Raw genomic sequence first — 25,579 nt, 5'->3', positions numbered from 1 at the left:
AATTTTTTGGAAGAGTTTGAGAAGGATGGGTGTTAGCTCTTCTCTAAATGTTTGATAGAATTCTCCTGTGAAGCCATCTAGTCCTGGACTTTTGTTTGTTGGAAGACTTTTAATCACAGTTTCAATTTCATTACTTGTGATTGGTCTGTTCATATTTTCTATTTCTTCCTGGTTCAGTCTTGGAAGGTTATACCTTTCGAAGAATTTGTCCATTTCTTCCAGGTTGTCCATTTTATTGGCATAGAGTTGCTTGTAGTAGTCTCTTAGGATGCTTTGTATTTCTGCAGTGTCTGTGGTAACTTTTCCTTTTTCATTTCTAATTTTATTGATTTGAGTCCTCTCCCTCTTTTTCTTGATGAGTCTGGCTAATGGTTTATCAATTTTGTTTATCTTCTCAAAGAACCAGCTTTTAGTTTTATTGATCTTAGCTTTCGTTTCTTTGTTTCTATTTCATTTATTCCTGCTCTGATCTTTATGATTTCTTTCCTTCTGCTAACTTTGGGCTTTGTTCGTTTTTCTTTCTCTAGTTCCTTTAGGTGTAAGGTTAGATTGTTTATTTGAGATTTTTCTTGTTTCTTGAGGTAGGCTTGTATATATGAACTTCCTTCTTAGAAGTGCTTTTGCTGCATCCCATAGGTTTTGGATCGTCGTGTTTTCATTATCATTTGTGTCTAGGTATTTTTTGATTTCCTCTTTGATTTCTTCAGTGATCTCTTGGTTATTTAGTAATGTATTGTTTAGCCTCCATGTGTTTGTATTTTTTACGTTTTTTCCCCCGTAATTCATTTCTAATCTCATGGCGTTGTGGTCAGAAAAGATGCTTGATACGATTTCAGTTTTCTTAAATTTACTGAGGCTTGATTTGTGACCCAAGATGTGATCTCTCCTGGAGAATGTTCCGTGTGCACTTGAGAAGAAAGTGTAATCTGCTGTTTTTGGATGGAATGTCCTATAAATGCCAATTAAATCTATCTGGTCTATTGTGTCATTTAAAGCTTCTGTTTCCTTATTAATTTTCTGTTTAGATGATCTGTCCATTGGTGTAAGTGAGGTGTTAAAGTCCCTCACTATTAGTGTGTTACCGTAGATTTCCTCTTTTATAGCTGTTAGCAGTTTCCTTATGTATTGAGGTGCTCCTATGTTGGGTGCATGTATATTTACAATTGTTATATCTTCTTCTTGGATTGATCCCTTGATCATTATGTAGTGTCTTTCTTTGTCTCTTGTAACATTCTTTATTTTAAAGTCTATTTTATCTGATATGAGTATTGCTACTCCAGCTTTCTTTTGATTTCCATTTGCATGGAATATCTTTTTCCATCCCCTCACTTTCAGTCTGTATGTGTCCCTAGGTCTGAAGTGTCTCTTGTAGACAGCATATATATGGGTCTTGTTTTTGTATCCATTCAGCAAGCATGTGTCTTTTGGAGCATTTAATCCATTCACGTTTAAGGTAATTATCGATATGTATATTCCTATTACCATTTTCTTAATTGTTTTTGGTTTGTTTTTGTAGGTCCTTTTCTTGTGTTTCCACTTAGAGAAGTTCTTTTTGCATTTATTGTAGAGCTGGTTTGGTGGTGCTGAATTCTCTTAGCTTTTGCTTGTCTGTAAAGCTTTTTATTTCTCCATTGAATCTGAATGAGATCCTTGCTGGGTAGTGTAATCTTGGTTGTAGGTTCTTCCCTTTCATCACTTTAAATATATCGTGACAGTTCCTTCTGTCTTGTAGAGTTTCTACTGAGAAATCAGCTGTTAACCTTATGTGAGTTCCCTTGTATGTTATTTGTCATTTTTCTCTTGCTGCTTTCAATAATTTTTCTTTGTCTTTAATTTTTGTCAGTTTGATTACTATGTGTCTCGGCGTGTTTCTCCTTGGGTTTATCCTGTAAGGGACTCTGCACTTCCTGGACTTGGGTGGCTATTTCCTTTCCCATGTTAGGGAAGTTTTCGACTGTAATCTCTTCACATATTTTCTCGGGTCCTTTCTCTCTCTCTTCTCCTTCTGGGACCCATATAATGCAGATGTTGTTGCATGTAATATTATCCCAGAGGTCTCTTAGGCTGTCTTCATTTCTTTTCATTCTTTTTCCTTTATTCTGTTCCGTGGCAGTGAATTCCACCATTCTGTCTTCCAGGTCACTTATCCATTCTTCTGCCTCAGTTATTCTGCTATTGATTCCTTGTAGTATAATTTTCAATTCAGTTATTGTATTTTTCATGTCTGTTTGTTCTTTAATTCTTCCAGATCTTTGTTAAACATTTCTTGCATCTTCTCGATCTTTGCCTCCATTCTTTTTCCGAGGTCCTGGATCATCTTCACTGTCATTATTCTGAATTTTTTTCTGCAAGGTTTCCTATCTCTACTTCATTTAATTGTTTTTCTGGGGTTTTATCTTGTTCCTTCATCTGGTACATAGCCCTCTGCCTTTTCATCTTGTCTGTCTTTCTGTGAATGTCAGTGATTTTAAATGAATACAGAGAAAGTACATTTTTTCAGGCTGAAGCATATAAATTCTTTGGCTTGTTTTTTTTTTGAAATTTACTTTTGACTATTTCTGCTGGTGAAAATTATTTAGAGAAATTAGAAACTCACTGTACATATTTTGTATACTAACTTAATTTAGCCCCAACTAGTGAATTTAGCATTTATGAATGGAAGTGTCTATGGAGGAATAAAATCTTTAGTTAATCACTATTTTACTTTTAGCAGTGAAGTCTGCAGCTCATGAAATCTGTAATTCTGGAGTGGTTTCAGCTTGCACCAGCCCCTGGGGAGTCTGTTGATACAGCACTGAATTACAGATTATTATTCAGCTGTAGAACTTTTATGCTTAGGCATTTTCTTACATCTTCCTCCCTCAGTCAGTGAGATCTTGTATTTTTGCCAAATAAAACAAATCCCATACTAATAAGAAGCTATAAATAAACAGTAGGAGTGTGAGTCAGAGCCAGCACCACCCTTATTCCTTGTGTGTGTACCTCTCTGGTACTCCCCGATATGTTCATTTTGCACAAACATGTAGTAATGCATAACTAGTGTTCTGCAGACCAACACCAGTTATTTAAGTGAGGGCTCTTTTTCACAACTAAGCAATAGTTTGACTGGTAGAATTCTAGAATATTACCAGAGTCAAAAGCAGAGTGTGAAACTATGCATACTGTTGATGGGAGAGAAAAAGAAATACATTTCCTACTTTTCCTGTAAACCCCTAAAGAGTTCAGCCCAGAAGACTGCTGTTAGATCTAGCAACTTTTCAGGGGAAATAAGAAAAAGATAAGTTGCTTGAGAGTCCCATCTCTTCTGCTAGTCAGGTCCTATCTGATCAGTTTTATCCTGTTTCTTTCATTAATTCATTTATTCAGTAAATATTCATTGAACATTTATTGTTACCTGGCACACTGCTACCAAAGAACATATAAAAATGAAAAAACTAAAATGCTTGTCCTCAAGGAATTTATTATGGTAAAGAAAAGTGACTTGTAAATCCAAAATTACAACACTGTGATAGGAACTGTAAAAGAGATTTATGCAGAATACTTTGAGATACAAATAAAACTACTACCATTTATGAAGAATTTAGTGTCCTAGCTGTTTTATGTAAGTTGTTTCATTTAATCCTTTCAACAGCTTTATGAGGTAGATATTATTATGCTATTTAACTTGTGCCAGGAGCACTAACTTCTAGGAAGGGAGAAGGTGGTATCAGGGAAGGTTTTTTCAGAAACAGTTCTTGAGTTGATTACAGCAGGATGAATTGGTAGGATAGAGAGTGGGAGGAAGATGATACAGTGGGCATTTTACACAGAGAGAGGTGAATATGTAAACCATAGGACGTGTGAGAGTACTGTTGTTGGAATGTAGAGTAGGTTCTGGGAAATAAGAGATGGCAGGATCCAGATCATGAAAGAACTTGTGGACTCTGCTTAAGGAATTTGGTCCTTACACTACAGAAGATAGAAATATGATCAAAAACGCATTTCAGGAAGATAGCTCTGGAATTGTTTGCACAAGGCATTATAAGAGGGGTTTTACTTTTAAAGGAAGAAATTCTCCGCCAGCACTGACTTATGTTTATTAAGTACATATAAACACAAAACTTGAAACATCTACTTTTAGTTTGCAAATACAAAACCAAAATAATATAATTATATAATATAAATAAGTTATATAAATATATAAATTAAATATAAATAATATTACAAAGATCAAATCAACAACTTGAATTTATGTAATAGACCATGTTTTTATGTCACTACTGATAAGTGAAGGTGATACTGACTCTTATGGTGCAAGTCTTTTCAATTTTTAATTAAACATTTCCATATTATTGAGTACTCTGTGATAACTTAATTCTCCTCGCAGTTTTCTCTTTTTTTTTTGGCGGTATGCGGGCCTCTCACTGTTGTGGCCTCTCCCGTTGCAGAGCACAGGCTCCGGACGCACAGGCTCAGCAGCCATGGCTCACGGGCCCAGCCGCTCCGCGGCATGTGGGATCTTCCCGGACCGGGGCACGAACCCGTGTCCCCTGCCTTGGCAGGCGGACTCTCAACCACTGCGCCACCAGGGAAGCCCCAGTTTTCTCTGTTTGAATCACTAAGAAAACCTTTGTTCTATCTGATTTACAGTTATTTGGGAAAAGGAGGTAAAGGATAATCATACCTAATAGGCTCCTCTCTCATCAATTAAGGTAGATGTACTTGGTGCTATCATAATCATAAAAATGTGATCGCTGGCCCCAATTGCATGTCAGTTATAATATGACCCAGAATATGCTTACATCAGTTAATGAATCATCAAAATGAAGACACAAATAATTACAGGGAACCGATGGAATTCAACTTGAAAAATGCTGAACTAGAAGATTCATTGTTCATCCAGTACATTATTGATCCAGGGATTTTGTAAACAAGGAAGCTATCAGTGACTTGGGTAGAGAGTCATTGGCCAAAGCATCTTAAAAAGTTGGGAATCCAGGACCTAGAGATCAGTGGGTCTTTTGTTAAAAATCAGTGATCTTAAGGACCCTTGACAGTAGACATCATTGTTTCCAAACTATCCCAATTATGTAATTTGTAAGATAAAATAATGTGAACTTGATGAAGACATGGCTTTTGCCAGAAGGGGTTCTATTCAGAAATGCACTTTTCAGCCAAGGTAGCCAGTAAAACTTTGTGCTTGCTTCACCTATGCCCTCTGTGATATGGCCTCTAAATACTGATGATCTCAGAAATTCAAGCCATTAAAAAAAGATACTTATATTCAACTGTGTAGTACAATTAGTCACTACTGCTAAGTAACAAGATAGTGAACAAGAAAATTGTATCTTGGTTTGTCTAGAATACACAGTTCTACTCCATTTCAAAGAGTGAAGGGAGATTTTGGACTGTTGATAGACTCTCCTTCAATAATAGCTAACACTTATTGAGCAATTAATATGTTTGAGGCACTGTGCTAAACTCTCTACATGCATTAAATAATTTAATCCTCCGAACAACTTTTATAAATATTATTATAATGCTCATTTTATAGATGAAGAAAATAAAGCACAGAGAGATTAGATAACTTAGCCAGGGTCACATGGGTAGTAAGTAGCAAAGCTAGGATTTGAACATGACTAACTTCGTAACTTTAACCACAATGCTATATTGCCAACTCCTCTTCATTTAGAGCCATGCTCGTGTTACATGTGGAGGCTGATTCTGACAAAAGGGCACTGCAGTGAATACCTCCACATTGTTTATTTCTGTACCTTTATGTGCAGCAATCTAGGAGGAAGAATGAAGGAAGAGGACGTGATATATTTGTCAGCCCTAGAAATTGCTCATTTGGGGGTCTACATAACATAAGATCCACTGCAACCCAGAGATGAAAAATTTTATAAATATAAGGGGATAAATATTACCATCCACCAGAGCCTTAAGATTATCTAGATTTAGCACCATTGATAATATTTCTCCTAACTTTTATAGATAGAAAGAAATCAGTGGGAAAAACAGCTTATTTTGAATGTTTAAATTTCAATCCATATCTCAAGCTTACAGGTATCTCCAATAGTTGACACAACAGTTGCTTAGAATAGTTCTGTAAATGGAACCCATACGCAGGACCACAGAATCCCTTCTTCACAGGGCATAGTTTCAGAGTTGGAGGATATTTAAAGGATAAGCCAATCCATAAATCTGTAGGCATTCCTAAAAGAAGAGTGGGGTGTCAGTTATTGGCATGAGTACATAATGAACCCTGCTGGGCTGTGGAGAAAGGAGAAACTGACCTGAACAAGACAATACTCTACACAGCTGTCCCTGGCCTTCCTCCACCTGTTAGCACTCAGTGTTAATTTCATGGGTCAAATCAAGGCATGCAAGTTTAGTAAATAATTTTTAAAAACAACCACTGATTGCTGATGGTTGATGGGGGTAGAAAAATTAGGAGCTGTTACTTTCCTACCAACTGCTATCTCATTAACAAGGACAGGAAACATTACGAAAAAATAAAACTCTTAGGTCCCACTAGAAAAAAGAGCAGCTTAATCCCCCAAAGGATTTAAATTTATCATTAGACAACTAAAGAAAATAATTTCATATAAATGGCTATTCACTGTCATAAGTAGAAAGAAACTTTCCTACTTCTTTAAAAGAGCAACTAGAAATGTTTTCTATTTGAAAACAGAGTAACCATTTGTTAAACCATATATACCACTGAGGATGTTTTTAGTATAAAAGGGAATTTCCATGCTGGCGCCATCGTAATCTTTTATAGCCAAAGTTATGAAGAAAATCAACATATGGGAAATTGTGGTCATGTTTTAAGATTTGCTTTTTCTTTTCTGTTTGATAGCCCTATCTAAATTCCCGTAAGTTGAATGTAAATATGTGTGTGTAAAAATGTATATCTAATTCACCTCTTAGGAGAGGTTTAATATAAGTATAAATAGAAATTATTTACCTAAGCTCCCCCCCAAAAATTACGTAGTATTGAATTCTGCCTTTTCTCATCTCTCCACATCTAAAACAATCACTACATACTGTTAATTTTACTTCTAAGATATTCTTTTTTTTTTCCCTAAGATATTCTTGATGCTTCTCTTTCAGCCCCATCACCACCACTTAAAATGAGGCATACTTTCTCATTTGGATTATGGCACAGTCTCTCTTCCTTTAGTTTCTTCTCCAAATTCACCTCCACCATTGAAATCATACATCTGTGCGTATTTTTTCCCTGCCTAAATGTCCTTCATTGGCTTTTATTAAATCCAGGTTCCTAAAGCATGGCAAACAGGGCCCTGCCTCCATGAGCTGGTCCTTGCTTACTTCTCCTGCCTCATTTCCTGCCACTTCCCTTATATCTTAAGATCCAACTTACCAGTAATCCCCCATTACCTCTCTCACATACATACACGCCTTTATCTCCCCTGCCCCACCTCTGAACATATAATTACTGTCACCACAGTCTTCTTTGTCATTCCTGAGAGGCTTGAATTGATCTGAACACAGAAACCATCTTTGAATTTTCAACTCCTGACTGGGGCTGAACAACTTAATTGCTAGTTTGTTAGTATAGGTATCTTAATATCTTACATGTGTAGTTGAAGCTATGATGAGCTTCCCAGATCCCTCCTCAGAACTAAAGTTTTTATCTCCCAATTGCTAAAAGTCTTGCTACCAAAGAGCCCTCTTCAGGAACTGCTTTGACCCCACCTCAGGACAACTCTGAAGGGCATTTCCCGGTTCCCCATGGGGTCAGTTGAGGCCTTGAGATTGCATCGAAGTCCAACTTCTCCCTGTTCTGTCTCTTTCTTTCCACAGGTGTTTATCTTAAGAGGACTCCCTAATAAACCTCCTGTAAGCAACTTCTCTGCTTGCTGGGGAACCCAACCTGTAACATGTTTGTCTTGTTGATTGTTTTTTCCTTTCAGTTCTAGATTTTGTGAAGTTATAGTTAGCTAAAATCTTACTAAGTCAGGATCATTTCATCAGACGTGTATTGAGCACCTGCTCCACGCTAGCTGCAAAAGAACTGAATTAAGACTTGGCCCCTGCCCTGAAGGAGTTTACAGTCTGACTGAGGTGACAATTACATTTGAAACCATACTATAGCATCATTAGAAAAATCCTTTTTTTAACTAAACTTTAGTAATTTTAGAATAAAAGTCAAAGGCTTGGATTTTACTCTGTGGTACTGCAGAGAACAAAAGGAAAATATTTCAGGGAAAGGAAAATGAATATAAATAAATAGGGTGAAAGTTTAGAAGTTTACAGAATTTGTCTCTATGATTCCGGAAACTTTTAAGGAAAAGGTAGTTGTTTCATTTTTTATTTTGAAATAAGTTTGAACTTACAGAGAAGTTAGAAGAATAATACTGAATTCTCATACACCCTTTATACAGATTCATCAATTTTTACCATTTCTCCACATGATTTAGCATTCTCATTCTCTACACACACACACACACACACTTTTTCTGAACCATCTGAGAATAGATTAAATATATCATGTCACTTTATCCCTTAATACTGTAGTGTGTACTTCCTAAAAACAAGGACATAACCTCTGTAACAACCATACACTTATCAAATTCAGGAAGTTTGACTGTGTTACTTTAATTTACAGTCCAGATTCAATTGTTAATTATTCCCCAAAAGATGAATTTTAAGAAGAGTCATATAATTTAACATATGTAATTTAAACTAAAAATTGTATGAAGTAAGCCATAGACGATCTCAGAAGTCTACTAACTTGATTAAAATACAATAGTGAAGTGAACTCACTTCTGACTTTCTAAGGGGAAAGCATGGATAGGCCCAGGTTACCTGTAAAGGTGTGACTTGAGGCTCTCCATAAGTGAGCCTTGTTCTGGAGAGCCCATTTTGTGAGACGCCTTTCAAAAGAGATCGTGTATTCTGGATCCAGGGATTGTGGATTTCCTTGAGCTCCTGTGTAAAGAGCACCGACTTGTCATTGACTGGTCTTCACAGCTTAAGTTTAACGATGTTCTTGAAAGTGGCTTCCCGCCAGCCAGGCCAGTAGGTAGGGGAGGCGCAGCTCAGATAACTAGATCCAGCTGGGTCCCCCGACACGTGGTCTTTGGTGCTCTAGCGGCTAGGCACTCGAAGCCTAGGCTGGTCCCAAGAAGCCTGTCTGCCGTCCTCTTGGCCAGGGCGCCGTCTGGAGGGCGTGGTCAGCGTGTGGCTCCCGCTTTCCGCGTGCCGGCCCTCAGGGACCTCCGGGACGTCTTTTCGCCCTGGCAGGGCCTTGGTCTGTTGGGAGTTGGTGGTGGCGGCAGAAGCGCAAACCTAGCCTGCGGAGGAGGGAGAAACTCAGGCCGTGTCTCCTCCAACACTCGACGCCCCTGGAGGTCATGGCTTCCCCGCTGAAGCTAGAGCAGGACGTGCAGGGGAAAGTAGATTCATTTCGGGCCCGCATTGCCCAGGAGGCCGAGGATCTATCTGGTGTCCACCTTCTTCCCTCAGAAGCTGTCAGAGCTGGATAGTCGGGTTCAGGAGCTCCGCCTGCAAGACCTATCCAGAATACGTTCGGTGCCAGCCCCAGAGACCCCCGTCGCCCCAGACACTGCGCGGGATGGGCCCAACCCGGGATCCGCAGCCTCTGCAGACCCAGTCCTTCATCAAAGTACTAGCAATGCCAGGCGGCGAGGGGCAGCTTCTGCGAAGCAACCAGCATCTGGTGGAGCTGATTCAGCACGTAAAACCCGAGATCGAGCTGCTGAGAGAGAAATGCAACACCCTGTGGATGTGGGTGGAGCTGCTTCTCCCAGAGGCGGAGGACGGCAACAACTTTGGAGTGTCTATCCAGGAAGATACCGCGGACCAGCTGTGGACCGTGGAGAGCACAGCAGCCTCCTATCTACGCCGCTTCTCCACCTATTACAACACCCAGGCCAAGTTGGTATCCAAGATAGTGAAATACCCCCAGGTGGAAGATTATCGCCTCACTGTAGCCGAGGTTGACGAAAACGAGTACCAGAGTATGTGCCAGATCCTGCTCCACGAATGGAACCAGTATGCCACCTTGCATGATGTAATCCTCAAAAACATTGAGAAGATCAGGACCCCTTGGAGCACCAACACTGACAACCTATACCGAGGACCTTTCTCCACCCCACTTTCCTTCAGGAGTTGGCTGAGCTGTTCAGGCAGCTAGAAGGCTGGTTATTGATGACTCTACAGGTGACGAAACGACTGGAAATGTGCGTTACTCTTTAGTGACAGTTTCGTATAGCTTATCCTCATACTGAATCCTCTTTTGGTGTAATTTTTATTTGATTTTTCTTCCAGAAGAGAGAATGGGAAGAAGCCATCTGGTAGAAGGTAGTAAGGTTGGACAAGGAGAAAGGACTGCCATTTTAAAAAGTAGCTTTGTTGATGAATGTTGGCCAAGGTTTCTTGTTTTATGGCATTGGTGACATTGAATAGTTTCAGGGGTTAATAAAAAAAACCTAAAGTTTAAAAGAAAGTTAAATGAAGGTTTCCTAAGGTTCCACTCTATGTTACTTTGTTCAAACGTCAGAAATTCCCCATTTATACCATCATTTCTTTTTTGCAAGAAAAGGAGTTTAAAGGGATGTGTTTAGGTCATTGTATGCTTTCAATTTAGCAGATTGAAATAAAACTTGGTTTTACCGTATTTTGATGGCCGAAGCGTGCTTATCTGAACTTTAATTTTCAGGTGTATAGTTTCCCTTCTCCTCAGCTGGACTCGTACCCTTGATATTTTTCAACTCTGATGCGTAAGAAAAATGAGCATGTAAAGAGCAATAGGTCTTAACTGTTCTAAAGAAATGGACATCCATACCTCCCTTAGAATGAAGAGAAATCTGTGAAAGCAGCTTCCTTGCACAACCTTCTACCATCTCAGTGTCTTCTACTTTCCTTTTACACACAATTTAGAATTTCTTCTATGTATCCATTTATCTCTTAAGTCCCTGCCAAGTCCTTCAAGCTTTATATCACATTTTTTTCTCAACCAATTTTCATCTCCATTCCCCTTTTGTCTCTTAAGATATGTCTTATAGGCTCTCATAAGAGTTTTCCTCTCAAATTGTATGGGTCATTTAAAAAATCTAAATACTCTAAAATGTGACTGGGTTTTTTCCTCCTGACTGCTTTTGAGGCCTGGTTGAGGGGAAACCGTTGTCATCTTCTCAATAGTGATCTATACTGTTGGTATATTTCAAGTCCAGCATTTCCAGATTTCATTTGCAGGTAAGATAAATTAATGTACCCCGAGTCACCTTCTGCATCAGAGAATTTCTTGTGATGTGATATGATGAATCATTCTTCCATAGTGGTTTTTGTTCAGAATTTTATCTTTTTTGATGATGAAGATACTTCAGCCAGCTGAAGTGTATTTATTGAAACATTTTTTTTCAGTTTTAGTATTATTTGAGGATCTTCATCACTCAAAATCACCACCTGTGGAACTTACATAATACACACTTTGAAAAAGTGAGAGCGGGAGCCTTTTTGTAGATAGGAATGAGATTATCCCTGTGTACAAGTGACAGCTTCATCTCTTTTTCCTATTCAACTAACTGTGCCCTGAATCCTTATAATATTTTCAAGACTGTATACATACGTAAGTTGTGAGCTTAACCTTTTAATGTACTTTTATAGTAGTACTTTCATGCAATAAATTATTTCTCAAATGAGTTATTGGTAGGGAAATTATGAGGGATTAAATTTATTTTTTGTGAGAAATGAGAATGTTATTTCCCATTGAAATTTCTTTTCCACATAATGTAAGACCCTCTGAAACTAGGTAACTATATAAGTCAGAGTCCAGAATCTATTACTGAAACTTACATAATTCTACCTTTTTTTCCCCTTTGTGCAATATCTTTGTAGGAATATATTTCTTGCTACAAATGAAACTACCTTCAGATCTTGCTTTAGATAAGGTCAAAACATGATTATTTTGTCTTCTCTTTTAATTGATCCTAATCATCCCTCCCCTCTCCCCTTTCCCCATTTAATGAGCGAAATCACTTTTGAACGAGACTATTTAGGAGTTTCTTTTCAACAATGCCTTTTGGTTATCAAGGGTGAAAACCAGCACAAACCTTTATTATATAGACTTGACTCTAAAAGCTGCTATGAAAGCATTTCCTATTTAACAGCAAGAATTGTTTAAGATGAAAGCAGAGATGTTTTCTTTTGCATCTTTTTTTAAAAAAAGAAATATTTCTTAGTCTGACTACACCACATTTCTAGTGGGTTGTTTTTTGTTTTTCTAGGTGGATAGTGATGCCCATTACATTTTTTCTGAGGTGGTGTCAGTCTACCCAGGAAGTGCCTAATGATTTTTGGCTTTTCTTTTGCTTTTTCATTTTCCTTATCTGTTTGACCTGAAGGAGTAAAACAACTGTTTCTTCATGAGTGAAGTGAATTAGAGATAAAATTCTGTTTCAATCACCTTTTAAAAAATTTTTACTTATAGTTATATCTGTATAACTTATAACCTTATAACTGGGCCTGTCCTTACTGAAATGAATATGACTATGTGTCTATTCTGACCTATATAGATTAGAAAAATTTGTAACTGGTTTAGTGGAAGCTTTATTTTCAAAGTAAACTTCTAAAAAATGATGCCACGGTAAAACAAGTTTATTCTTTCATTGAACTTCTGAAAAGCCCGAATCTTTCAAATTGGACCTTATAAAACAACAAAAGATATTGCCTAATAGAAAGACTTTTGTTTGCATTTAACATTCTTCCTCAAGCGTTCTCTTTATTTCCCTTGTAAGGTATTAAATCTGATTCAGATAAGTGCCAGGAATCCTACATCAGTTCATATCATTTGACAGGCATTTAATTGCATGCCAGTGTGTAGTGGACAATGTAAGGGAAGTCCAATTGTTGCTTGTTTTTCAACCATAGTTAATTAATCATCTAAGGTTTAAAATATCTGTTCCATACGTAATACAACCATCATCTTTTGCTTGTTCCTTATACTCTTAAGCTGTCAAACCCTATGCCAGATTGAAATAAATTGTCTCTAATACCCAAACATGTCTTTTACTAAAAAAATATGCATGTCCTTTGTAGTTAAAGAATTCTGGTATTTGCATTTTATTCCCTGTTCTAACACTATGTCAAACAAAATTGGAGCTGGATTGCTTTTATAAAGTCCCTACTTCTGCAAAAATCAAGTCCTTTATTATTTCCCCTTCTTGCAAATGGTTGCAAAAGCTTTTATAATAACAAACCTATTTTAGGAACTGGTGTCAAAACATGGTATCCAATATGAATCATTTGCTAATTGTTAGCACTTAAAGCCCCTTTTAATTCCTTTTTAAAAGTTTGAGAAAGAGTGTGTGTAATGATGTTTTGTTATTAGGAAATGGTTTGAAAGAATCATTTTAAATTAAATAATTTTAGTTTTAAGTTCTTTTTGTGATTCATGAAAGCTACTAACGCAGATTTGATTGGAAATTCTAAAATTGGTAGATCTGGTTTTTAGAACTGAGTGAAATACCTTTCTTAAGCCATATAAATGATATAGAAGAGGTTTAATTTTAAAGTTCTTAAACTTTGGAGCTTAGAGCTTTTTTAAAATTATTGTTTATAAATTCTTTGGTTAGAAGCAACATTTTTTTATACTCTTTATGAGGTTTTCATATTTCTACGGAACTCTTACCAAATGGCCTCAGCCATTAATAGATAACTATGCGATCAATTTAAAATGTTATTTCAATTTCAAAAGGACTATCTCAATGCTCAGAAATTTGAAAAACCGGGAGAAATCATCCATAACCCACTAGTTTAACAAAATTGTTGAAACGTATTTGTGGGTTTCATTTATTTTAAAGAATACATACATGTCTTTATATTATTGCAACAAAGATTATACATACATCTGTAGAAGATAAGCATTTATATATAAACCCAGTTTTACTAATTAGAATTTCATTTGGCCGATATCTCTAAAATGAAACCCCATTTCATTTTGTCTTTCAAGGATTCTTAAGGCTCTGTTACCTAACTGTGAGAATAATATTCATCTAGGGCAGGGGTTTTGAGTAGACTGTGGAAAATAGAGATCAAGTAGCAAGGAGGACATGTGCCTAGATGACGGTAAGAATGTCTAGGTATTTATATTAGGATTTTACTCTGCTTTTGAGTTGAGGTTCCATAATGGCATTAGCCATTTTATTTAGTGTTAATCCTCTCCCCCTTCAGAAATTTTTTTATTACCTTATAAATATGTTCAAGAAAGCAATTACATTGTCTTATACTGATTAGATGGGTTGTTCCTGCTTACATGATTTGGTATGAGTAGGAGGGAATCCTACTTCCTCTGTCAACATTTAAACATTTCTGAAAGATGCTATTGTGCACTGACATCAAGGCATTTTTTAAAAATTCCTGATCTTTTTGAAAAAACAAAGGACTCAGTCAGTTACAGAAACAGGTGCTGGACCACCCCTGTTCTCTGCATTACAACACTGTACTGCTAGCACATTAAGTATCTGCCTACCTCGAACTGAAATTATCCATGGGAAGCAGAATAGAAATATAGAAGTTTCATGACTTATCTTTTCATCAACAATAATAGGCATTTAATATTAGATGATTATACATTTGTGTACATTTTTTCTTTGCTTTCTTTATTGTGATAAGTCTTCAAGTTCCTAAAGTTCAATTAGCAGAATCTTATCAGTGAAGCTTAGTGATCCCTGTCACTCAAATTTAAAATATTTCAATACTAAACTGAATTTAATGAACTCTCTCACATAGAGAATGTCAAGTGTTATTTTTACTTATTGGTGAAAAGCTAGCAGGAGCTAATGGACAGGAATTAAACCTGCAATCAGAATTAAGTTCCTTTTACAACTTGGCCATTTATTTTGGCTTTGTTATTTAATCTCACTCTTACAAAGTTTTACAGCGTTACATTGGAAATACCATTTGCTTCAGATAATATAGCATTTTGAAATTCTTGAATAAATATATAGTTTCCAATTAAGATTTTTGAGATTGAGGGATGTACTTTTGCCCCATTAATTTTACAGATGAAGAAATTTAGATCCAGAGAATTATATAACATCACACAACTCATGTGACAAAAGTCTAGAAGCCAAATCATCTTCCATTTCAGGCTAGTGCTTTTTTCACTGCATTGTACTACCTCCTTTTTATTAATGAGATTATGTTAAAAGGGAGTTCTAAAAACGTGCAAACCAGTAGAATTCCATAAATTAACATATCCCTATGAACTGGTGTATTATTTTATTCTGCGAAATTTAAGAGAAGTTGAAATGTTTCTAAACCAGAATGGGCTTAAAGTAATATTTTTACTTAATTAGAGATTATATAAAGAAATCTAAAACAATCTCTAAATTTATATGTTAACTGTAACTTTATTTTGGTCATAAAAATGACCCTTACTAAACAAAACTCAGGAGTTTCAATACCTCCAGTTCCACTTCTCCTTCTGAGGAGGCATTATTCTATACTATCAGCCATGCCACTTGTGTTGGAAGGAGGTGCTGTTAGAGCATTTGGAGATAGATGGGGAGAAGTTTAGTACACGATTTTGTTTATTTCACTTTTGAATATATGGGTTTAAAATATCCTACTGACCCAGTACCCCAACCCTCATTCTTCACCACCAAAGAACTGCTAAGTGGAGTTGTCATGGCTCTGTCCCTAATAACCTACAGAATAAAGGGGGAAAGCATAGGAGCTGTAGTTTTTTGTTGGAGACGAAGGCTTAAAGGGCCACTTCCCCAAAGAAGTTTATCTTCTAGAGCTGCACTATGTTCACTACAGTAGCCACTAGTCTTCAAATGTAACTTGTCCTAATGGAGATGTGCTGTAAGTATAAACTGCACACTAGAGTTTGAAGACTTAGAGCTTGAAGAAGAAAAAGTAAAATATCTCAGTAATTTTTACATTGATTACATACATGTTGCATGATAATATTTTTGGATATATTGGGTTCAATAAAATAGATTATTAAAATTAATTTCACCCATTTCTTTTTACTGTGTACTAGAAAATTTACATGTGGCTTGCATATATGGTTTGCAGTATATTTGCATTAGACAGCATGCTCTAGAGCTAAGTTTTCTAAAGTAATTGCGATGAGTCTTGAAGCTGAACCAAAACCTACAGTGATATATGATGGGGACATTAACCGTAGACATTGATTTGTCATCTTTTCATAATGTACAATTCAGTAAAAATGAATCAAGCCTTTTCAGAATTCAGCTTGATCTTGGAACTTGGAATGCCTAAAGGAGTGGTTGGCTAGCATGCCCCTTAAGCGTACCTTCTAAATATCATATCTCTTATCCAGACTTATAGTGAGAGCTTAGAGTACTAATATTCTGTATTGTTAATTCAGGGTGACTCCATATGCTTTAGAAACCAAATAGATGACAAGGTTAACATCTTATTTTGATGATTGAGACACTTTCCTAACAGTTTTTACCTGGATGAAAGAATAATGTACCTCTGGTACCTACAAATACCTACAGACAAAATCAGGCTCTTCCTCAGGGAGCAGGATTTGAGCACTCAAATAAATCCCGAAAATTCCACTGAATTCCTGTAATACTGTTTCTTTGTATTATTTTTGTATAATATATAATATCTATTTTCTCTAAGTTTCTTGAGAAGAGTGAGGGTCTTTCACTCTTTATCCCTCATGGTGTTTTGCATATAGTAAATTTATAACGTATTTTGAATTACATTGAACTAAACCAAAACTGGATCAAACTAAAGGAAATTGTTTTCTCATAAGACATATAGTAAGTGAGCCACTTTGTTACAATTGAGCATGTTTGTGGATGTATACCCAGGAATTTGTAACGATGAGAGACATCTAAAAATTTGATTCAGAATTAAACAGAGACCAATTTTAGGCATCTAATTAAACATTTTTTCTTATCACAATAGTATAAATGTTTTAAAGTACTTCTGGTAATTCTCCTTCAATATTCCCAGTGATTTCCTTAAGCCTATTCACCCTGCAACAGCTGCAAGTTATTCCAAACCTGTGTACTGAATTCCCATGCTGTGTAAGCCCATTTGAAAACAACTCTCTCACCCCCTTAACAGCATCAGTAATTCTCTTATTACTTTTCTAACCAAGAGTTATGGAGAAGTAAGTCTAGTGTATCAAAGAGTGAAGAATTTTGTTCTTCAAAACTGATTCTCTGTGGTCATGAACATAATGCTTTACCCTTCCAGATTTCTGTATTTAAAAAGTTAATTTCTTAAATACTTAAAAGTTACATAGTTTATTAAATACTTTAAAAAGTATTCTCTTAAGTATTAGAATTTTCTTAGATTTTAAGTTTTATTTGCTAATAAATATAAAGACAAAACATTCTGGTTAAAAATTATTTCATAAGTTTTAAACAATTTGAAAAGTACAGTGAGCTCAACCATCACTGTCTTATTCCTCTACTTTTTTAATATCAGTGAACATTTTTTTCTGCTTTTCTGCATTTTATGCTGTGAGACAAGCTCAAAATTTTTGAACCCATTATCAAAATTATTGAACCCATTATCTATATATTTCATAGCTTACTCCAGTACTTCTGGAGCTGAAGAAATTTGACAGACTAATATGCTTGCTGTTCTGTAGAGGAGTAATGAAAAGGCCATTTTTATGAGTTTCATGAGCTGAGGGTTAATATTTTCAATAAGAAACCAACAAGTTGAATATAATCTTTTGCATTTAAATTCCACATTATTGCACTGTATTATAAGAAGTCCTAAAGACCACATAGTTCATATGGTAGGAAGTGTTAAATGTTACTTAAGAATCTAATTTCTGTTTATACTTTTAGAAAGAATTAAGAGTAATGGCAACAAATGAAGTCAGAATAGCTTGATTAAAGGAAGCAAATAATTGTAGTTTATTAAAAGAATATCTCCTTAATCTTTTAGTATGTGCTAATTCTTTGCTTTTCAAGTACATAAATTTATGTATTACCTGAGACATGCTCATTCTATAAAACTTTTGTGTAAAACTAATGAACTTTAGCCCCATAAGAAAATTTGAAAATTAAAAATGACATTTGAAAAATGAAAACTTTGATAATTCCCATAGCAAAGGCTATAAGAATTACTGTAGTCAGAAAGAAGTATTAAATAAATATAAAATATTTATTTTAACTCTTCCATTCCTACCTCAGAAATTATTTAAATTTATTCAGAAAGGTTTAATATAAAAGTTCTGCCTAGAAAATAAATGTGAGACTTTTAGTATTACTTCACAGTAGTACTATTCTAAATATATGTTTATACAAGAGGCAGATTGGTGCTCCTTTTAATGAACTAATGGTAGGATATAGTTATTCCTTTAATTATTTAGTCTCATTGAAACTTAATTAATTTCTAAACTAATTAGATTTACTCTGAAATTAGTTCTGAAATATTTAGCTACACTGTCAGATTAATGGCTAATTTTTTTAATTTAATTTTTATTTTATTTTGGAGTATAGGTGAGATACAATGTTGTGTTAGTTTCAGGTGTACAGCAAAGTGATTCAGTTATACATATACAGATATCCACTCTTTTTCAGATTCTTTTCCCATATAGGTTATTACAGAATATTGAGTAGAGTTCCCTCTGCCATACAGTAGGTCATTGCTGATTATTTATTGTATATATAGTAGTGTGTATATGTTAATCCCAAACTTGATCTCTTCTCAATAATTTAAAGAAGCAGTATTATTTCATTAAACCATCAAATTGTACCTGCCCATTGATTAACATATCCTGAGGATTTACTGATATGTTATTTTGTTCAAGTGTATATGAAACTCTGTACATGTTCTTGGGCTCACCATTAGTATTAATGCATTCACTAACTTACATTTGGCAATACTTTTGCTGTATAACCTTAGTAACATTGTTATGATGTTTTAGTATAAAATTACAGTAGAGAGACCACTGTGTCAATCACCCAAACATTATTCTGTCCTGTTAACCAACAAACATTATTCTTAACTGTCATAGAACTGATTTTCCTGTTTGCCATACATATGAAGTATTTGAATGTATTTATGTGAAGTAATTTTTAAAGCCAGTTACTCTTGAATGACCAAGCATATTCTTCAGTCCCAACATTCCTCCCTACCCCCACCCCCAGTAAACTTAAGAAATCCATCAATTGGATTTCTGTTCATAGTTTTGGCAATACTAATGTGCGTAGCAGACAGCAGCTATTTTTTAGATTTTGAACTTACTCTTGGATCATAAGTAAATAAATAAATAAATAGCTAAGGTATATACTCACCTGAAGTTTGGTGGCTTAAAACCACTATACTATAATTTTAACCTACTATTTTATATTGGAGTGATTTTATTTTCTAGAAAAGTTTTGTATTCTGAAAGTTGTCATCTAGTTGTACTTTGATCATTCTTTGACTGCCCACAATATAGCCACACATTTATTTCCTCTTTGTGAGCAAAGAAAATCATTTAACAATTCTCAGTTCTTTTCATGAACAAGATATATCCTAGGAGCTGTGGAAATAATAGATTCAAAGATTTATAGGACTGTTTCCACTACTCATGACTTAAAACATACAAGAATAATTCCTAACATAAGATTGCCTATACCTATTTTGACATTAGCATTTTAGTATGTGACTGTGTTAGAATTGTTCATGCAAATGCATTTTAGGATCCTATTGATAATATTGAAATAATTATACTCATCTTTATTTACAGTCATCCCTAGTTCTGTCTTTCATATAATTATCTATCATTCATATAGGTTAGAGGCTATAAAGATTGATGAAAAATTTTTTTCCCTGTGTATTTAACATCCTGATATTATATGATTCAGAGTTATGTTACAGGTAGCATATGCTTCCTGATCACACACCAAAGAAAGATGAGAATACACAAGGGAAAGACGGGAAGTTTTATGTTATAGACAAATACGACGTGTTAGATAATTATGTTGGTTAAGTTGCTGATGGATATTGATTTCCTTTTATTTAGGGACTTCCCAGAAACCTATCTAGGTAGTGGGCAGAATCCAGCACCCATAGCAATTTGATAAATTGCCTTTCATGAGTGAATTGTATTTTCTACTTTGGAGGTCTCACCGTCATTTTTCTTGGTGATTTCAGAAACATTTATTTTGATGTGGTGATTGTTGGTAGATTTGAATAAAATTGTTATCGACAGAGCTTGGTTTAAGTTCCAGCTAGGCCTCAATTTTTTCAAATGAGGGCATGGGCTGCATGATCTCTGAGGTCTCGTCCTGCCCTATGGCTCTGTGATTTTGCTAATAAAATTTCTGTCATATTTTGGTTGACTTTTTGAATGTAATAGCAGACTTTTAAGAAAATCTCCTACATGAGACTTGAGACATGAGATTTGTGGGTCAGGAGAGAGATGATCATAAAGCCTTCAAAGAAAAAGAAAATGTATGAGCTCAGTCATGTAAGGTGGAAAGGTAATCCCAGCACAGAATAATAAAGATCAAGGGCAATACAGACACAAGAACCCTCACTGCTAAGTTAAGTATACCTGAAAGAATGTGGTGGGAAAGAAAGGAAATAAAGGAAATCTTTTGAGTTTATTAGATTTCAGGGAGTACTGTACAAGATAAGGTTGGAGAAGGAAATTGGGACCAGATTTTCAGTTTATATTGTCTATCACCTTCTTAGTTAAATATGTATTCTATATTTATATGCTTTTTGAATGTCCCATATATAGCAGAAGTTGGGAAATAGAAAAACTTCAGGAAAAACTTAGATTGCTTTGGATTTTTTTTTTTTTTAACATTTTAGAAAGCAGCAGTTTGGTATGTTTGCTTAATAATTGTGAGTATGTTGAAACAAAGAAAAGGGTCAGATTAGTCAACTGAATGTCTTTTCCTGCCTTTATTATTTGGTATTCACTTCCTAAACACTTTCCTTGGTGGTTTTTTAAAAATAGTACCTATTTGTTTTCCTAATTGTTAGGCTTCTATTTTCCTTTTTAGTTTATTGCTCCTCTTTATAATTGCCTGATACTTCAGTCAGGCATTTCAGATTGTCATTCAACACATCTTTTGAGTTCTGTGTTGGTAGATGATTTTTTACAATCTTTGAATGTCAGAGCTCACAACCATTTGATAGATCTAAAGAGCATATCTATAACCATATTTCCTAATAAAATATTTACTTATTGGGAGTAAAGATTCAAAACTGAGAGAAAAAAATCCCCCTGACCCCACCCAAAAAACCCTTCTAGAATAAGGAACATTATCTTTGTATAGTATCTTGCCTAAGGTCTCCCATCTATTCAGAGTCTGATTATGAGGAACACTCTTTTGTGTGACCTGGCATTCCAGGGAAGGGCTCAGCACATCTTATTTCCTCTAGTGCTTCACCATTAATTACTCATATCAGCACTTGTGAAGGTCTCGCACTGGAGAGTGAACTCCAGCTTAGGTTCTTGTTCCATTGTTTTGAGTGTTTCCATAGGTAAGTGTCGGGCAGTATCTTAGAATGATGGCTTCTGTTTCTTAGAGGCATCTGTTTAACAGCTGAACTCTGATGAGGAGAGTAAGTGATTTCCAATAAGTGTGATCTCCTCCAGTTGTATTCCTCATTTTACTGTTTCTGATGAGGAAGATATTGTCTATTTTGGTGCCCTAAGCTTTCTCCTTTCTCTATTTTATGCATGTGTGTTTTGCTTTGCTTTGTTTTTGCCATCTTTAAAACTAATGAAGTTTGTAAAGAAACATTATAGCATCTCTAGACATATAAGTCTCTTAAAATAAGTATACTTCATATTCTATTGACTTGACTCCCTGTAACAATAAGAAAAAAGATTCACCCATTCACTTATTCACTTTTTTTTAAGTTTTAATGAGTTTCTATTATTTGCCCAATTTACTCTAGTGCTCTGGGGACAGAAATTCCAAACTTCTTATCTCTTCTAAGTCATCTTTGTAGTGACCAGCCCAAAATTCCTTTTATTCCTAGTAGTGTATCTCATCATATTAAGAATACAGATCAGGAATAATATTTGTTTTGGTGGAATTTAAGATGTATTGGGAAAAGAGTGCATTTAATTGTTGGAAAGAGATTAAGATTAAAAAGATTTTCTAAGGATATGAGTGAATAATAACCATGATGATAGAATAACCACAAACTGACCAGAGCAATTTAATCTATTAAATCAGCAGTTTTCTATTAAATCATGTCTGGGATGTTAGAAAATGATAATCTGGAATGAAATGGTCATTAATTGCAAGAATACAGTTTCTTATAAAATGCTTTTACTAAAGATTTCTCATTGTTTCACTGTAAATGAAATCTAACCATTTAAGTGCATTTTGTCTATAAGTGAATCTTTTTGTTTCAATGTAAATAAAGTAGTTGTTATAGCATGAAAGTCATTTGTTTACAAGATATGAAACAATTTTGAGTGAGAGAATTTTTTTCACTGAAACAACATCATTCATGTTAAAATATTTATTGAATACCTTTAGTCTGAGATGCTGGGAATTGAGAGATGTTTTCTCTTTAAAGCAGTGATTCATCATCCTTTTTTGATCATGGACCTCTTCCCTCTCTCAAGAAAAATGTATTTACATATTTAAGTAGAAAGTCTCATAACTTAAGGAAGCCCATGGAGCCCACCATTATGAATCTTACCCTGAAGGAACGCAGCCCAGTAGAAGCAGACATATGAACACAAACTATAATATGTTAAGCGATTTAGTAGGGGGGGATTGTGGAAACACAAATGAGGGGCAGTTAATTTTGCCTAGGCCTAGGTGGTAGAGAATGGAAACACAAAGAGAAGTGGGTGGGTAGGATTGGCCCCAGAAGGTTGAGAATGGAGTTGATACTTTAATTATACCTTAACAGCTGACTAAAAATCAAAACAGTGACAAAACCAAATGCTGGAAAGGATATGGAGAAATTGGATCACTCATACACTGCTGATGGGAATGTAAGATAATATAGCCACTCTGCATTAGATATGAGACCAAAAACACAAGTAAGAAAATTTTACGAAATAAATTTGACTTCTTCAAAAGTAAAAACTTTTATGCTTCAAAGGACACTATTAAGAAAGAGAAAAGAGAACTCACAGAATAAGAGAAACTATTTGCAAATCATATATCTTATAAGGGACTTGTATCCAGAATACATAAAGAAATCTTACAACTCAACAATAAAAAGACAACTCAATTTTAAAATGGGCAAGGGATTTGAGTAGACATTTCTCCGAAGAAGATATACAAAAAGGCTAATAACACACAAAAATATTCAATGTCATTTAGCCATTAGTAGAAATTAAAACTAAGAAGTGTTTAAAATATTTATTTAATGATTCACTTGAAAATAACAATAATGAAACAATTGTATTTTAAAATAGATAACATTTTTAATGAAAAATAATTATATACTAAAGAGGAAAAATTTTTTTTACTGAGAAGAGTGGCATTGTTTTACAGTTCTGCAAATGTCTAATCTGATTTAATAAAGTAGCAGGATTCTCATGTATTTCTGCATTCAATATGTTGCAGTATGTTGTTTTGGTTGAAATATATGAAGAAAATACAGTTATGTAATTGGAAAAGGGAGGAGTATTTTAATACTCTTTTTAGATAATTGTGGGTTATTTTTTTGATACAGCATCAAAGCTCAACAAGTGATCATTTCTTAAAAGATTAGTTCAAGATGGAATCTGACATCATATCAATGTAACTTGTATACTCTGTAACATTAAAAGCCATCGATCTGTCTTATACTTTGAACGGAACTTTTACCTATGGATGATTTTGTAATATCATCCACCGGTCATTTGGAAAATATTCACTGAACTATCCATATCTTCCAGATATTAACATATTTCATTATACAATATTTTAAAAATCACATTCATTAATATCACTACTAATCACATCAAGAAAGTTATGCTCATGGTGGTGGATACTATGTTTCCAAAATTCTGAGTTTTGCTTGACAGCTCAAATTTTATCATTTGCAATACATATTGTCGACTGTTTTCTTTGAAGTGACATGCTTGCTTCTCTTACTTTCACGAAAATGTCTGATGAATACCCAAGTCTGAGTAACAGTAGTTTGTCAGACACTATTTCAAGTTAAAGTGTGTAGTTCATGGGACTTCCCTGGTGGTCCAGTGGTTAAGACTCCGTGCTCCCAGGGCAGAGTTCGATCCCTGGTCAGGGAACTAGATCCCCTGTGCCGCAACTAAAAGAACCCGCATGCTGCAACCAAAAAAAAAAAAAAGATCCCGCGTGCCACAACAAAGACCTGGTGCAGCCAAATAAATAAATATTAAAAAAAAATAATAAAGTGTGTAGTTCAGCTGGCAACTTAGTCACTTAAGTTTTTTTTTCCCATCACAGAGAGTATTAATAATTTTTACTGCTTTGACAAGGATATTCGTTTTTTTTTGTTTGTTTGTTTTTTGCGGTACGCGGGCCTCTCACTGTTGTGGCCTCTCCTGTTGCGGAGCACAGGCTCCGCACGCGCAGGCTCAGTAGCCATGGCTCACGGGCCCAGCCACTCCGCAGCGTGTGGGATCTTCCCGGACCGGGGCACGAACCCGTGTCCCCTGCGTTGGCAGGCGGACTCTCAACCACTGCGCCACCAGGGAAGCCCGACAAGGATATTCTTAATTGGAATTGGCTTTTAAAGTTTTTATATTCATCTATTTATTCATTCATTGATTCATTTTTACTATGAGTATGTGGCAGTGAAGAATACATGATTACTATTATAGTTTGGTGCTACCACCTAGATTCGTGCCAAGGCCAAGCAGTTTTACCTTGCGTTTTCACCATTGGTTCAGATTTCAACAGAGTGAAAAAAGGCAAATAATGTCTTATTATTATTATGAAAATAGTTTGACCTTACAGACCTGCTGAAAGGGTCTTAGGGGCCCTTGCCTCCTGGAGGCAGAGAGCTAGTTAAAAGCTATTATTAAAACTCTCCTGTAGCTAACTTATTTATATTATAAACCATTTTTGGATATCTATCATGTGAAAGACTGTAATAGATCCTGGGGATTCACCAATGAACAAAACAGATAAAAATGCCAGCTGTTGTAGAGCTTGCTTATAAAGGATAAAGACAGTAAATGTTAGGGAGAAAAGTAAAGCAGAGAAGGGAAAGGATGTGAGTGCATTTGGTGAGGATGTGTTATTCAATTTAACCAGGGTAGCCAAGAAAGGCCTGACTGAGAAGTTGACATTTGAGTGAAGATTTGAAGGGGGTGAAGGTACATGCCATGCACATACTTTAGGAGAGGATATTCCAGGGGGAACAGCAAGTGCAAAGGCCCTGAGGCAAGAACATTTGCATTTGTGAGGAACAAGGAAGGAGGCTGTTGCAGCTGGAGCATAATTAAGAAAAGAACTATAGAAGATGATGTCAGAGAAGTAATTAGGTGGGTCATAACATATACATCTCTAAAGGCCATTGAGGTTATTTTAATTTTACTGTGAGATTGGAAGTCATTGGAGCATTTTGATGTACATTTTAACAGGATCATTCTGGTTGCTGTGATGAGAATAGACTTTAAGGAGGGAAGAGCAGAAGTGGGCAGACC

General features: G+C 35.5%; 1 protein-coding gene and 1 pseudogene across 1 annotated transcript in view; both read left to right on the top strand.

The window, feature by feature from the left end:
• Window positions 1-25,579, top strand: part of ATF6 (activating transcription factor 6) — a 221,298-nt gene that overhangs the window by 130,738 nt on the left and 64,981 nt on the right. The gene's annotated exons all lie outside the window — the stretch shown is intronic.
• On the top strand, window positions 3,769-15,220 carry LOC149750533 (proteasome activator complex subunit 3 pseudogene; annotated as a pseudogene).

This window comes from Delphinapterus leucas, chromosome 1, assembly GCF_059928025.1.
Source record: "Delphinapterus leucas isolate spDelLeu-1000000601 "Yukka" chromosome 1, BTC_Dleu_Yukka2, whole genome shotgun sequence".
In the NCBI taxonomy this organism is placed as follows: Eukaryota; Metazoa; Chordata; class Mammalia; order Artiodactyla; family Monodontidae; genus Delphinapterus; species Delphinapterus leucas.
Note: the sequence above shows the minus strand (reverse complement) of the source record. Positions and strands in the feature narration are given on the sequence as shown.